The sequence below is a fragment of the Apodemus sylvaticus genome, chromosome 5, assembly GCF_947179515.1.
Source record: "Apodemus sylvaticus chromosome 5, mApoSyl1.1, whole genome shotgun sequence".
NCBI lineage: Eukaryota > Metazoa > Chordata > Mammalia > Rodentia > Muridae > Apodemus > Apodemus sylvaticus.
Genome location: NC_067476.1, coordinates 95,809,705 through 95,823,554, shown reverse-complemented (window position 1 = coordinate 95,823,554; position 13,850 = coordinate 95,809,705).

Below are 13,850 nucleotides of genomic sequence, written 5' to 3'. Positions count from 1 at the left end.
TAACCATTATTTAATCCTTAATTAACACCTAGTTTCCTTTTACAGACAAACTGTTACTACTTATTCCAGATACATAATTAACATGACCTCAAACAGACAGATTCTCAACTCTTCCCTCTGCTTTCCTTAATATAATGCAGGTAACTCCCCCCCTTAAAGCATTCCTTCCAGGTCTAAGTTCTTCAAACACCCTTGCCTTCTTTCTAGGACCATAACATTAAACCACCAATGTGCTCCCAATCAACCTGCTAAAGGTTTAACAAATACATTAGCCACCTATACAGACATCACCCTGATGGGGTTCTGCTCTCTTGTGATGATTATTCTACAGATTTATCTCTACAAAAGAAATAAAGACAATGCTGCCACCACAGGCTGACAGAAAGGCCATCTCTTTGGACCTGCCTGGGGCTGTGAAGCTACCTTTTTCTAGTCACATGATCTGACTGAAGACTTTCATGGCAAGTAGAGAGTGAGACCCACAGATGACAGTTGGCCTTGAGACCTTCCATTGACAGATGAACTTTCTTACCAGAGCCTAATAGCTATTGAACTTGCGGGAATTTACATGATAGTAAGAAAAATGTTATGTCTATGTAGATAAATCAAATGTTATTTAAAACCAATGTTAATACCTTCACAAATTCTGTACAAACTCACCCTCAATTTCAATCCATTGAACAGTTAATTAGGTCAATAATCCCTTGTCTTCCTAGCTCCCACCCTTCATTACCCCTCTGGCTCATGTTGTGTTCTATTTTAATACTTACACCCCAGCCCACCCAATTTTTTTTTTACTACAATAACCTAAGAGTCATGATACAGAATAGGTAGTAATTTCACCTATTCCCCGACCTGGGTTCCTGTCCTGGATCATGACCCCCATGGGAAGATTGTGACCTTTAGTCACATAGCAGAGTTCTGTATGTCAATGATGTATCTAGATGGGCAGGCCCTGAAGGTTTAGCCAATAAGCTTCCCTTCCTGGACATTCCTTCCCGCAGAAGGAATTTAATCTCTGGTCTACCCTGAGTAAGTCCTATACACCCATTTTCAACGATGAACAATAAATACACAATATAGACAAGTAAGGACTGTCTCTCTCATCAAGAACCGTCTTGGTGGGAAGCCTTCATCATACAGAGTCTTGTAGCCTATGTCTCCCACATCAGGCTGCTCCATGCTCTCCATTTGATACTAAGCTGTAGTTGTCCCCCCCACCCCCAGGTTCATTCTGGCAGTCCAGCTCAGGCCCCCTTCATTCCTCACACCACTGAGGTTTCCAGGAATAACTGATGCCCTGGAGTTAGGGAATACCAGCTTCAACCTTATAGTTTCCATCCCAGACACCCAGATTAATGGGAGGAATCTAAGGAGCCCTACTTTCTTGAATACCATCAATAAAGTTCACTGAATCCACAAACACAAAATGTCTGTTAGTCCCAATCACAAAATTCAAGCTAAAGTTTAGGAAATTATGATATGATATTTTATAGCAATAAGTATAATGCAAGGCATGAAGCTAGCATTATAAAAAAAATTCTTCCTATTATTGTGGCATCTTCATCTTTCATGAGACTTTAATGTAGAGTATCTTTACCATATTTGTGAGGCCGAAGTCTGTAGCTGTATTGCTTTTATGTCAACTTTAACACAAGCTAAAGTCATCTGGGAAGAGGGACTCTCAACTGAGAAAATGCTCCCCTAAGACTGACCTATAGGCAAGTCTGCTAGGAGTCTTCTTGATTGATGGTTGATACAGGAGAGCCAGCCATCTCACTGTGGGTGGTGCCAACTCTGTGCAAATGGTCCTGATTTGTGTTAAAGTAAGCAACCCAATAAGCAGCATTCTTCCATGGCTTCCGCTTCATTTCCTGCCTCCAAGCCTTGAGTTCTTGCCCTGATTCCTTACAGACAGAATGGGACCTGAGGTTTGGAGGAAGAAATGAACCCTGTCTGTCACAAGTTGCGTTTGTGACAGAATAATACAAATGGGTCTACCTCATACCCAAGGCAGTATCTGTGATCAAGAAACTCCAAAAATCTTTACCCAGAGGAGGAAAGAGTGTGAGCAAATGAACACTCTCAACCTTCTAAGGCACCAAGCTAAAAGAGGCTTGAAGGCACAAGGTTCTAGCTGTGAGAATCCATTAGCAAGGAGGATTGTGGTGCTGAGTCATTGCACAGATCTTTTTCCATTTGAGAAACCAGAGGAAGAAACGCTGTTTTACAGGAAAGAGGCAAAGTAAAAAGGCACAGAGTGTGGAGTGGCATTCAGTGCCCCAGCACAGCCCTCCATGCTGAGCTATTTTAGGCAGCATCTCCTCACTCTGCTTTGACTCAAACACAGCAGCTCTGCAGGAACCACACACTGGATTATACATCTTAATTCGGTCTCTGAAGTGGCTTTCTCTGGTTGTACTCAGTGTCAAAGCACTTTGCTTCCCCAGGGACTCTCATGCCTCTTATTTCCTCTTGCTAACTCCCAGGCTGACATTTTTCTCTGTGACAACACTGTGTGCTGATTTATTCTCTGACTCGTTTTCCAATAGCAAGTAGGTGACATCACTCTACTCCAGATGGAAATGTCTCTTGTGCCTCCTCATAATGAGAAATGATTGCCTTTTAGGAGATGCTATCCAACGCTCATAATGTATTTCACAAAATACCCAAAATAAGTACAAAGAATTAGTTGCAGTCATCCTGTCTGCTGATGGTACATTTCCTAATTGATTTTGGCCCTAAAAGACCAATACAAAGCTTCTTCGGTTAGTCACTAGCACAGTCATGACCTGGGACTCCATCTGGGCCCAATATTGAAAAAACTGATTTCCCATAAAGTTCATTATTGAACTTTAAAACTTCCACTTGTCCAATCAGGTTGATGCTTCACTCTTCATACCATTCAAGCCGCCAGGAAACAGACGTTTATGAATTCAGTTAATAAGTTCCCCTGCAGTTTGGACTTGGACTTTGACTTGGACTTTGAGAAACAATCATAGCAGACTGTAGAGAGAAATGGAGAGGCCAGTGTGTTTATTCCCTGGCTCCCTCCCTGCTAGGCTGAAAGGTGCTGTGGGTGTGCACTCTATCAGAGACCACGCCTCCTCTTGGGAACCGGTCACTGCTCTAGCTGCAGATAGATCCTTTCTCTGGATACCAGTTATTGCTCCTTCCCAATGTTTTTTCAAGTTAAATGATTTAATTCTCCTCCTTGTGATCTTGGACAACTCTGTGCCTATCTGTCCCCTTCCCATCTACCCCTGGGATTCAGTGTAGTGCTACTATTGCTCACTTTGCTTAATTTCCCGGAAATATAAAGGTGAAGGAAGACATACAACTTCCTGGGTTTTCTTTCATTTGAAGAAAACTTTCTTGGGTTTTTTTGTTGTTGTTGTTGTTGTTGTTAACATACAGATTGTAAAAATGGGACTAAGAGTGTTTTAAACAATTACTAGAACTACAAATCAAAAAGAGACCCAACCCATAAGACATCAAAAAAATTATGCAGAAGAGTTTAAAATGTTTGTAGCACATTGTGTCTGTAGGATTAGGATAATTTGTCAAGCCGAAGAAAACATTTCAAGTAGCCCCTAACTAAACGTTCTTTGACAGATAGAGATGAAGAAAATGAATTGCCAAGAATTGGGGGCATTACTTAAGACAGAAAAATCAGCTAATACATACAAAGGGAAAAGTCATTGTTTCTCAGATGCCTAGCAAGAGAGATTAGTCAAGAAGACAATACTGGAGCTGAACAAGTTTTAAAAATAAATGTATTGACTGAGTAGAGGTTCTGGAGGCTGGAAATCTGAAAACATGGCCTGACACCTGGTGAGGGTGCTCAAACTTCTTCTCCAGGAGGTGGGAGCACAGGAATGTACCAGCAAATGAAGCTAAAGTTGCTTTAAGCCCAATCCACAAGGCTGAGAAGATGGCCTAGTGGTTAAGAGCACAGGTTAGAAAAGAAGAGAATCCAGTGTTTGAAAATGTAATTTGATAAAGAGCTGACAACATTCAAGAATATTCAGATTGATTCTCTTCTTTTCTATCATTCTTATATTTTGGGTATCACTCAGCCATTTATTTTAATTACATTATTTCTCTTTAATTTCATTGACCTTTTTTCTTTGTACCCGATCAAGAATTGACAAATCGGACCTCATAAAATTACAAAATTTCTGTAAGGCAAAGGACACCATCAAAAGGACAAAACAGCAACCAACAAATTGAGAAAAGATCTTCACCAAACCTAAATCCGACAGAGGGCTAATATCCAATATATACAAAGAACTCAAGAAGTTAGACCCCAGAGACCCAAATAACCCTATTAAAAATGGGGTACAGAGCTAAACAAAGAATTTTCACCTGAAGAAATTCAGATGACTGAGAATCACCTTAAGAAATGTTCAACATCATTAGTCATTAGGGAAATGCAAATCAAAACAACCCCGAGATTTCATCTCACACCAGTCAGAATGGCCTAAGATTAAAATCTCAGGAGACAGCAGGTGTTAGCAAGGATGTGGAGAAAGAGGAACACTCCTCCACTGCTGGTGGGATTGCAAGATGGTGCAAGCACTCTGGAAATCAGTCTGGCGGTTCCTCAGTAAACTGGGCATGACACTTCCTGAGGACCTTGCTATACCACTCCTGGGCATATACCTAGAGGATTCCCTGGCATGCAATAAGGACACATGCTCCTCTATGTTCATAGCAGCCTTATTTATAATAGCCAGAAGCTGGAAGGAACCCAGATGTCCCTCAATGGAGGAATGGATACAGAAAATGTGGTATATTTACACAATGGAATATTACTCAGCAATTAAAAAACAATGAATTCATGAAATTCTTAGGCAAATGGTTGGAACTGGAAAATAGCATCCTAAGTGAGGTAACCCAATCACAAAAGAATACACATGGAATGCAATCACTGATAAGTGGATATTAATTAGCCCAGAAGCTCTGAATACTCTAGACACAATTAGCATATCAAATGATTCCCAAGAAGGAAAGGGAAGGAGAGGGCCCTGGTCCTGGAAAGGCTTGATCCAGCATTGTAGGGGAGTACCAGGACAGAGAAATGGGAGGGGGGCTGTTGGGGGATGGATGGAGAGAAGAGGGCTTATAGGACATATGGGGAGGGGGGAACTGGAAAACGGGAAAGCATTTGGAATGTAAACAAAGAATATAGAAAAAAAAGAATTCTGTCAAAAAAAAAAAAAAATAAAGAGCACAGGCTACTTTTCCACATGACCCCAGTTCTATTCCCCACACCCAAGTGGTTATCTTTCAAGGAATCTGATGCCCTCTTCTGGCCTCCATAGTCATTAGGCAGGCAGGTATGTGGAACATACAGTCATGTAAGCAAAATACTTATACATATAAAATAAATCTTTAAAAAAATTAAAAAATAAACTTACTATAACAAACTTTTTCCATCAATGACAACACTATTTATTTATAAGGGTGGTGCCTTACAGTCTGCATACATACTACTTTCTCCCTTTACAACCACAATGGTGCAGGGAACTGAGTCTCTAACACAGGAACTTTAAAAGAAAACAAAAAATTAAGCCATAGCAAGAGTGAGGACCTGCTGCAGAAGTATTTAAATTCGGGTTGTTTGGAAATTAATTCTAACTTCATGGGTAAATTATTCACGAAGCCACTGATGAGTTTTGATCAGGGAAGTATGGTTAGCTCTAAATTCAAGGAAGACTAACTTGGCAGTAATGTCAGCGCAGCCTGGAGTAGAAAGAGACTGGCAGGTATTCAAGAATAAGGAGTTAGGGGCATCAAATTCTGGACAAGAAAGAAATGGACAGGATTATGAACTGGAAAGAGTTTTTGGTTTTGTTTTGTTGTTGTTGTTGTTTTCCAGTAGAGCAGCACAATACTGTTCTACTGGACAATAGTGTGAAGGCGATGAGGATGGTGGCGGAGGAACAGGAGAAGCAGGTATAGATTCTTGGGTTTGCCAGGTTTGTTTCATTTCCCTAGGACATGAGGAATCTAGGAATCTTTTTAAGGTGAATAGAAGAGGGCAGTAAGAATAGGGACACTGAGGGAACAAATGAGAGACGGAAACAAATAGGAGATATCAGAGAAAGGTAGGGCTCACACACAGGCAGGAGACAGTATGGGTTTCGGGGAGCATGGGGAAGAGTCATCACTGACCAGAAAGGCTTGTTTCATGCCAGAAGCCTGTAGCTAAGTAAAAGAGAGAAGATGGTGATACAGAAAGTGCTGAAACTGATACTGTATACTCTCTCAAGGACTTTTTTTCAGGAAGATTCACAACTTTTATGATTTTCTTTGCATGACAAGTAGAGAAACACCATATATCTTGTATCGTACATATCTTTTAAGCTCCATTTTTATTGTGAGATCACCCACATTCCAAGTTGGGTCTTATTATGCTGGCAAGTATCTACTACAAATAAAATGGAAGCCAAATTTTGATCAACTGTATCATTTTAATTTATAAATAGGCAAATTCACAGAGAGGTATCAAAACAGGATGGGAAAGGGTTTTGTACTTTGAGGCCATGTTAACTGCTGTGGTATTTATTTATTTACACATCTACTGTGTTATTTATGTATTTATTTATTTATACATTTATTTCAGAGCCAGCAACTAACCTGCTCAGTTACCCAGATATGCTTCATGAGAAGACTTGAAGAGGCCCTCAAACACCACAACGAATCTTCTCTATGCCTGTCCTCCTCCTCTCCCTCCTGCCTCTTCCTCCAAGTCTCATTACATAAAGAAAATGTCAGTTTTCCACATCATCTGGACAAGAACATAAGGTTTGGAAGCCTCCATATATCAATGGGTCCATGTGACTATGCACTTTATGTCATCTCTATAATGTATGTTATCTATATGAAGAAATAAACTACTTCTTCATGATTTGAAGTGCAAGTACCTATGGGATTTATGCTTATTGGAAGCTCAAGGCTTTACCATGTGGCTGACCTTATAGCTTCTGGCAAAGCAAGTTAGACATATATTTTATCTGTTGTAGAAATTTCCCAGTGCTGTGACCCCCTAGCTCAGAATGTTGGCAATTTCACAATAAAATTGAAGTTTTGAAGGTAGGACTTTGACTTTGCAGTGTACACTGGTCTAGTGCTTCCTCTTGTAATGCTGCAAGAACACAAAAGTAAGTGATAACATCAAATAAAAAGTCTTTTCAAATAAAAAACCGTTGGAAGACTATGAAAAGCCTCTCTCGGTGTTTCCTGTCTCTTAATTATCTTCTTTCCTTTACTTATTTTTGAGCAAGCAACAGCCCTGTCTTGTCAAATATACCTTCTTTTTCAAAAGTGAGAGTTTCTTTTAGATTTGACAGCCTACTCTATGTAGTTCTTATCCCTCACCCTCATGGGAACTTTAAGTCAAAAATAATCACTGCATATGCTAAGAGAAACTTGTGTTTCCAGATTGGAGAGTTTGTTCTTAAGGACAGCTTTGATTAGAAGAGATAAGAGTTTTTACAGGGTGAAGGCTTTAGGCAAGATCCTCTGAGGGAATCTCGAATTTGAAGCCCTATAATATAGAAGAGAAGGGACCCTAGGGTTCTAGGACAGAGCTTCGCAGTCAAGTCTCTCCATTCCTTTAGAGTCATCTCTATTAATCTCTTGTATTTGTGTTTTACATGGTCTACATTTATTTATAGATCATGGTAATGTGACATTTGTACAAAACTCATAAGAAAAATTGTCCAGCTTGAAATGCTATGTGAGTCACATTCCTCCCCAGCAAGGCAGATAGCCATTGTCATGGCCACTGTGCACACTGGCTTGCTCCTAGTCACCTGTCTAGTATACAGTAATTGTGCAACTTAGTGTAGGTTTCTAGACTCCCAACAGAGATCTCTCACAACTCCCCAATCCTCACTTATGGGCAACGTTTAAAAGAAAGGAAACAAGGGAAACAAAATCTCATCCAAAAAGCAGTATTTATTGTTCAATAGTATTTAACATACGAGTCCACTCAAAGCCAACATTCTCACAAGGTTTCTCACATACAACTTTTTAATTCTTCAGAGAGACATACTTTTAGAATTAGTTTTCAGATTAAATATTCAAGATCCTATAAGAGACTAATTTATAGGTAACAGTTTCATAGGCACACCTGATCTCTTTCTGCTCGATATTATTCAGGGAGACATTTCTATTCACACTTCACAAACTGATGGGAAGGAACTGATTACCATGGGAATCAAAGAGACTCCTGTTCATCTTTATCTAGTGTAATTTTAATCTAGTGAAATTCACCATAAGAAATGTAATTTTGCAAAATGCCCATAACTGTATGCACACAGTGATTAAAACCGAAGGATCTCCTTGGGGTGGGAAGGAACAGGGCAACCCAGTTGAGGGAAGCCATGGCCATGAGCTGGAAGCACCTGTACTCCAAGCCATTACAGAGGATAACTATCATCTCTACTGCGCCTCTGCCAAGTTTGTTTTTCTTAGTAAACCAATTAAAAGGATGAGGAGATAACATCTGAGGATGAACACCCAAAATCAAGACAGAGCTAATTTAACAAAAAATAGGTAGGGTCACATTTGGCTTAAGGGGTACAACAGGACATGCAGAAGGAAGCTAACATTAACCAGTGCCAGAATCCAGGCGGAATGTATCCCAAGCCTCACACGTCTGTTTCCATGCAAGTATGGGCTGGGCACTAGTAATTCTTCAACTGTACCCTGGGAACCCAAATCCGCAAAGCCATTAGTTATAGAGTTGGAGCTTGAATCCTATCTGCTTAAAAAATCTTGTGTGTAGAAGCTATGAAAGACTGCATTCCCTAAAACTCATTGATACTTATTCTGTATGTTAAGACCTCAAGGGACCCCCTAGCATCACCACTGGGGGATTATTTTTCCTTCCTTTTGGAAAGACATTAAGAGTTTGTTGTGACTAACCTACTAACCATGACCTATGTACAACTTGACCAGAATATAAGTTCCATCTAGCAGCAGTAGCAGGGGAAAAGAATATGTATCTCTCTCTCTCTCTCTCTCTCTCTCTCTCTCTCTCTCTCTCTCTCTCTCTCTTTCTCCCTCCCTCCCTCTCCCTCCCTCCCCTTCTTTCTTTCCTTCATTCTTTCTTTTTAAATATAGACAATTTTAACAAATTAATTTTTTATAATATAAAATATAATAAGGTAAAACAGAAACTAACACATTGAAATCAGACAAAACAAGCAAACAAAAGAGCCCAGGAAAAGGCATAGGAATCAGAAACCCATTCAGTCCAACACTAAGGAATTCCCCAAACACACTAAACTGGAATACATGATATACATGCAGAGGACCTGCTACAGGCCTGTGATGGCTCTGTACATGGCACCCCAATCTTTGTGAGTTCACATGAGCTGCTATCATGCTCTTTAGAGGTCTTGTTTTCCTGATGTCCTCCATCCACTCTGGCTCTAACACTTTTTGTCTCTTCTTCCACAGTTCCCTGAACTCTGAGAAGACATATCTGAAGGAGACAACCTGTTTAGGGCTGAGTGTTCTATGGTATCTCACTCTCTGTCTAATGTCAAGCTACCTGTCTCTGCATTTGTTCTCATGTGTAGCAGGAGAAAGTTCTCTGATCATGGCTGGTCAAGGCACTGATATATGATTATAGCAGAATGTCATTAGGAGTCATTTTATTGCTATATTTAAAAAAAAAACAGCAGTATTTGGTTTTACCCTAGCCTAGGTCCCTGGGCTATCTATTTTTGGATATCCAAGTAGTATTGGGTAAGAGTTACATCTCATGGAGTGGGCCTCAAGCCAAGGTTGGCTACTCTCTCAAGCTTTGTACTACCATTGCCCTAGCATATCTTGCAGGCAAGACACTATTGTAGCCCAAAGGGTTTGTGGCTGGGTTGGTTCTTATGTTTCTCTTTTGGTAGTGCATAGAGTACCTTCCAGTACCAAAGATGCTACACTGTAGCAGTGAAAGCTCTAAATAGACACCAGCTCAACTTCTTCATGTTCAATGAGTAGGTATTGTCTTCAGCAATGGGGCCTTTATGTCATTTTGTGGAAAGCAACCTATAGTCTTAGCAACAGCCTCTGTTGTTTGGAATTCCTGTGGACTCCTTTGGCCAACTACTCAATGAGATGTAACTCAATTCAAGTACTAGAAACTTCATTGGTGACAAAAAATGGCTAGTTAGGGCTATGTATTCCCCATTATTTGGTGATTTCAGTTAGATCATGCATATGTATATGTGTATGATGTATATGTATATGTATATATCTTGATATACATATATGTTGATATACATATGTATCTTGATATATATATATATATCAAATATATTCATACATATGATTCATATATATGAAACTCCCATATGGAGTTCTACTGTATTAGGTTTTCATACTTACCTCATACTTCATACATACATACTTCAAATGGCCCTTAATTCTGGCTGTCCTCACTCTGTCTTCCCTCCCCTTACCTATGTGTCCCTTCTATCCATCTATCTATTACCGTCTACTCTATTTCAGTTTCCTACTAAGATCTATCTGTCCCCATACTCTATACCAAACTCTTGTAGTTCTACAGATTCTAGCTTGGTTATCATTGATGTAGCAGCTAATATCCACATTAAGCAACTATATACCATATTTGTCTTTTGGGGTCTGGGAAACTTTACTCAGGAAGATTTTTTTCTAGTTCCATCCATTTACCTGCAAAGTTCATGATTTTTTTCCTTCCTTTTTTTTCTTTTTTAATGGCAGAGTAATTCTCCATTGTGCAAATGCACTACATTTTATTTGTCTATTCTTCTGCTGAATCTAGGTTCTTTTCAGTTTCTGGCTATAAAGAATATGGCAGGACTGCCCGTGGGTGAGCAAGTTTCTCTGTGGTAAGATGAAGCATCCTTTGAGTATACAGCTGGGTCCTGAGGTAGAACAATTGTCATCTTTCTGAGAAACTGCCACAGTTATTTCCTTTGTAACCATACAAATTTGCCCTGCCACTAGCAATGAAGGATATCCCTGCCATCCTGAGCTGTCACTTGTTTTATTGATCCAAGCCAGGTAAAATATGAAATCACAAAGCAGTTTGCTTTGAATTTCTCAGATGGATAAGGACGCTGAACATTTATTTATGTGTTTTTCACTCAACTGAGTTTCCTTTTTTGAGAATTCCCTATTCAGGCCTGTTCCCCATTTTTTAGTTGAATTATTTGAGTTATTTAGCTGAGTTCTTTTAAATTCCTATTAGGAATTCTTATCCTGAAAGTATGCTAGTGCTTGTGGCTAAGAGCCCACAGAGGACTTGTTCCGTAGAGCCTCCAGAAGGGTGAGAATGTTAAAAATGCCTCAAATTAAGATAATTACAGTTAAATAGCAGTGAGATTCTACCAGAGGGGATGCAATAAGGAAAGGTCAGAGTACTGCCAGCAGTCCTTGGCAGTCCTGGAGCAGCTCTCCTTGTGACCCAGCTGTCTACCTAACAGTCAAAGCCATAAACCTCTGGCAGAAGGTTACATGTTCCAAAGGTTACCTATGAACTATAACTAGTTCTTACCCCTTGATATTAGAATTCATAAGAATAAATGTCTCAATTACAGATAGCTGTAATGGCAATAGGTGCTAAGATAGATGCTTTGTAAGTTACAGAAGCTACAGTCTGAGTCAAGTACTTAGAAAGGAAGCAGTGCACACATCTTATATCGGTAGCACACATCTCTCTAATAAACTAAGCTACTTTGAGGATTCCACACTCATTCAGCTCTGTCAGCTTCAGGCTGACAATCCTAACAGTTGGACATGTCACACGGACAGTTCTCTAATGATTCCTTCACATTGCTATGTCCAGCAATAGAAACACTACCAGACAATTCCTTCCATCAGTGTTCAGTTCTGTTTCTTGATCTTGATAGGAAAACAATGAAAAAAAAAGCATAAAAGCGTTGTACTATAGAGAGATTGGAAATTTTAACTATCCTAGTAGAAGAACTAAAGAATAAAGAACATAAATATAAATTTACAAGATTTACTGGTAAAGTCAAATTTGTGAGGTGTAAGCTGGAGCCCTAGATAACCTGGTATAGTGACTTCATGCTACTTCTAGAATTCTATTCAACACACATTAAAAAAAAAACAGTAAAAGATTGTTTGAGAAACAGAAATCAGTTTAATGAAAATATTGCTAAATTTGGGATTAACATTCTAATCTGACTGAGCAAATAAGTCCATACAATTTAGAACTGACCATCTTATGACCAATGACTGCTGCTTTCTCTGCTTGCTGGTTCTTTTCCTTCTACTGTGTGCAGGGAATCTTGGGAACAGAAATCCTGTGTATAGAAAAATCTGTATTGTCTGTGGTAGTTCTGAGATGCAGTCTAAAATGGGACAAATATCTAATAAGTGCAACAACTAGATATGTCAGAGGGATTCAGGATGAGAGAAAAACTAGACCCTGGGATCCAGGCTTTATCAAAAGTGTTTTCTCAGGTTAGGCTTTAATTTTAAAAGTTGCAAATTATGCAACTTTTGTATCCCAACTTAGAAAATAAATGTGTGAAACACATGGCCCCAACTAAGCAATTATTAAGCACTATTTTGCCATTAGATTAAGTAATGACATTCTCTAAAGTGGGCACAAACTTCATGATAAATCAACTTTCCAGCTGAAGGATTGTATGTGGATTAAGAGATCAGGATTTATCAAGGTAATCCTTCTTACAGGGCCTGACATTAGTAAGAGAAATCAATTTGGCTGCACTGCACAGCTATTTGGACCAACCAAATTTATAACATTCACGTCTTTCCCTAAAAGACAATTTTTTGGATCATTAGAATGCTTCAGTAAATAACATATTCATGATACAAGTAACTTGGTACATGCAAACTTAATTTCACTAATGGTTGTTCATAGAGGACAAGTGAATCATGTTTCTGTTTGCCTTGCATTTCTTTTTAATCTCGAGTTTGAAAGGCAGGACATATTTCCCTAGATTTTCTTAAGTACTAACTACCTTCCCAGGCCCAGAGCATCATTATTGTAACAACTACAGCCAGTGCTTCTTCATGCTAGAGTATTTAAATGAAATACAGCTCACAAGTGTAGTTAAAAACATAATAACTCACAACACTGGATTAAGGTGACCAACTGTTAGTATAAGATACAGTCATGCATTGCCTAGACGCAGTAACTCAAATGTGTTTATATTTAAAGTGCTTATGGATATAACGATTTTATTAAAAACTTGATGCCATTACAGAGGGGAAACATAGATAATGAGCAAAAGCTAACTTAGTGTGGTGTAGCCTCTGCCTCCAGGCTGAGCATGGCCAGCAAAATCTTGAAGCTTAGCAGCTCTGATGACCTGCATGAGACCCTCATGGGATCTGGCCCAACGTGCTGTCATGGAAGGAAAACAGAGGCTCACACGATCCACATGAGTTCCTCCCTTTCTGATATTTCAGTCACTGCTGTATAAGAGATAAACAAAGTGTCAGATCCAATGTTGTAACTGCCTTGAGCCATTTATGTTCCTATACATAGTGACAATAAACTCATTGGTTCACCAAGCTGGACTTGAATGGAATACTTTGTTCTGTTTGGTGCCTCCTCTATCTGGGGTGGATGTTTTTGTGTCTCCCTACCCCACAAAGTTCCCCAATGGATGAAGTTGAGGCTGTGGCCATGGATACACCCAGTTACCAAGCAGAAGAATGGCAAGAGGAAGAAAGGCAGAGCACTCACAGTGAAGATCTAGGCAGAGGCAGAACCACCAGCCATGCCCAAGTGTCCAGGAAAGTATCGTACAGTCATTACGATCTGGGGTAAAAGATCAGAGTGAGGAAACTGA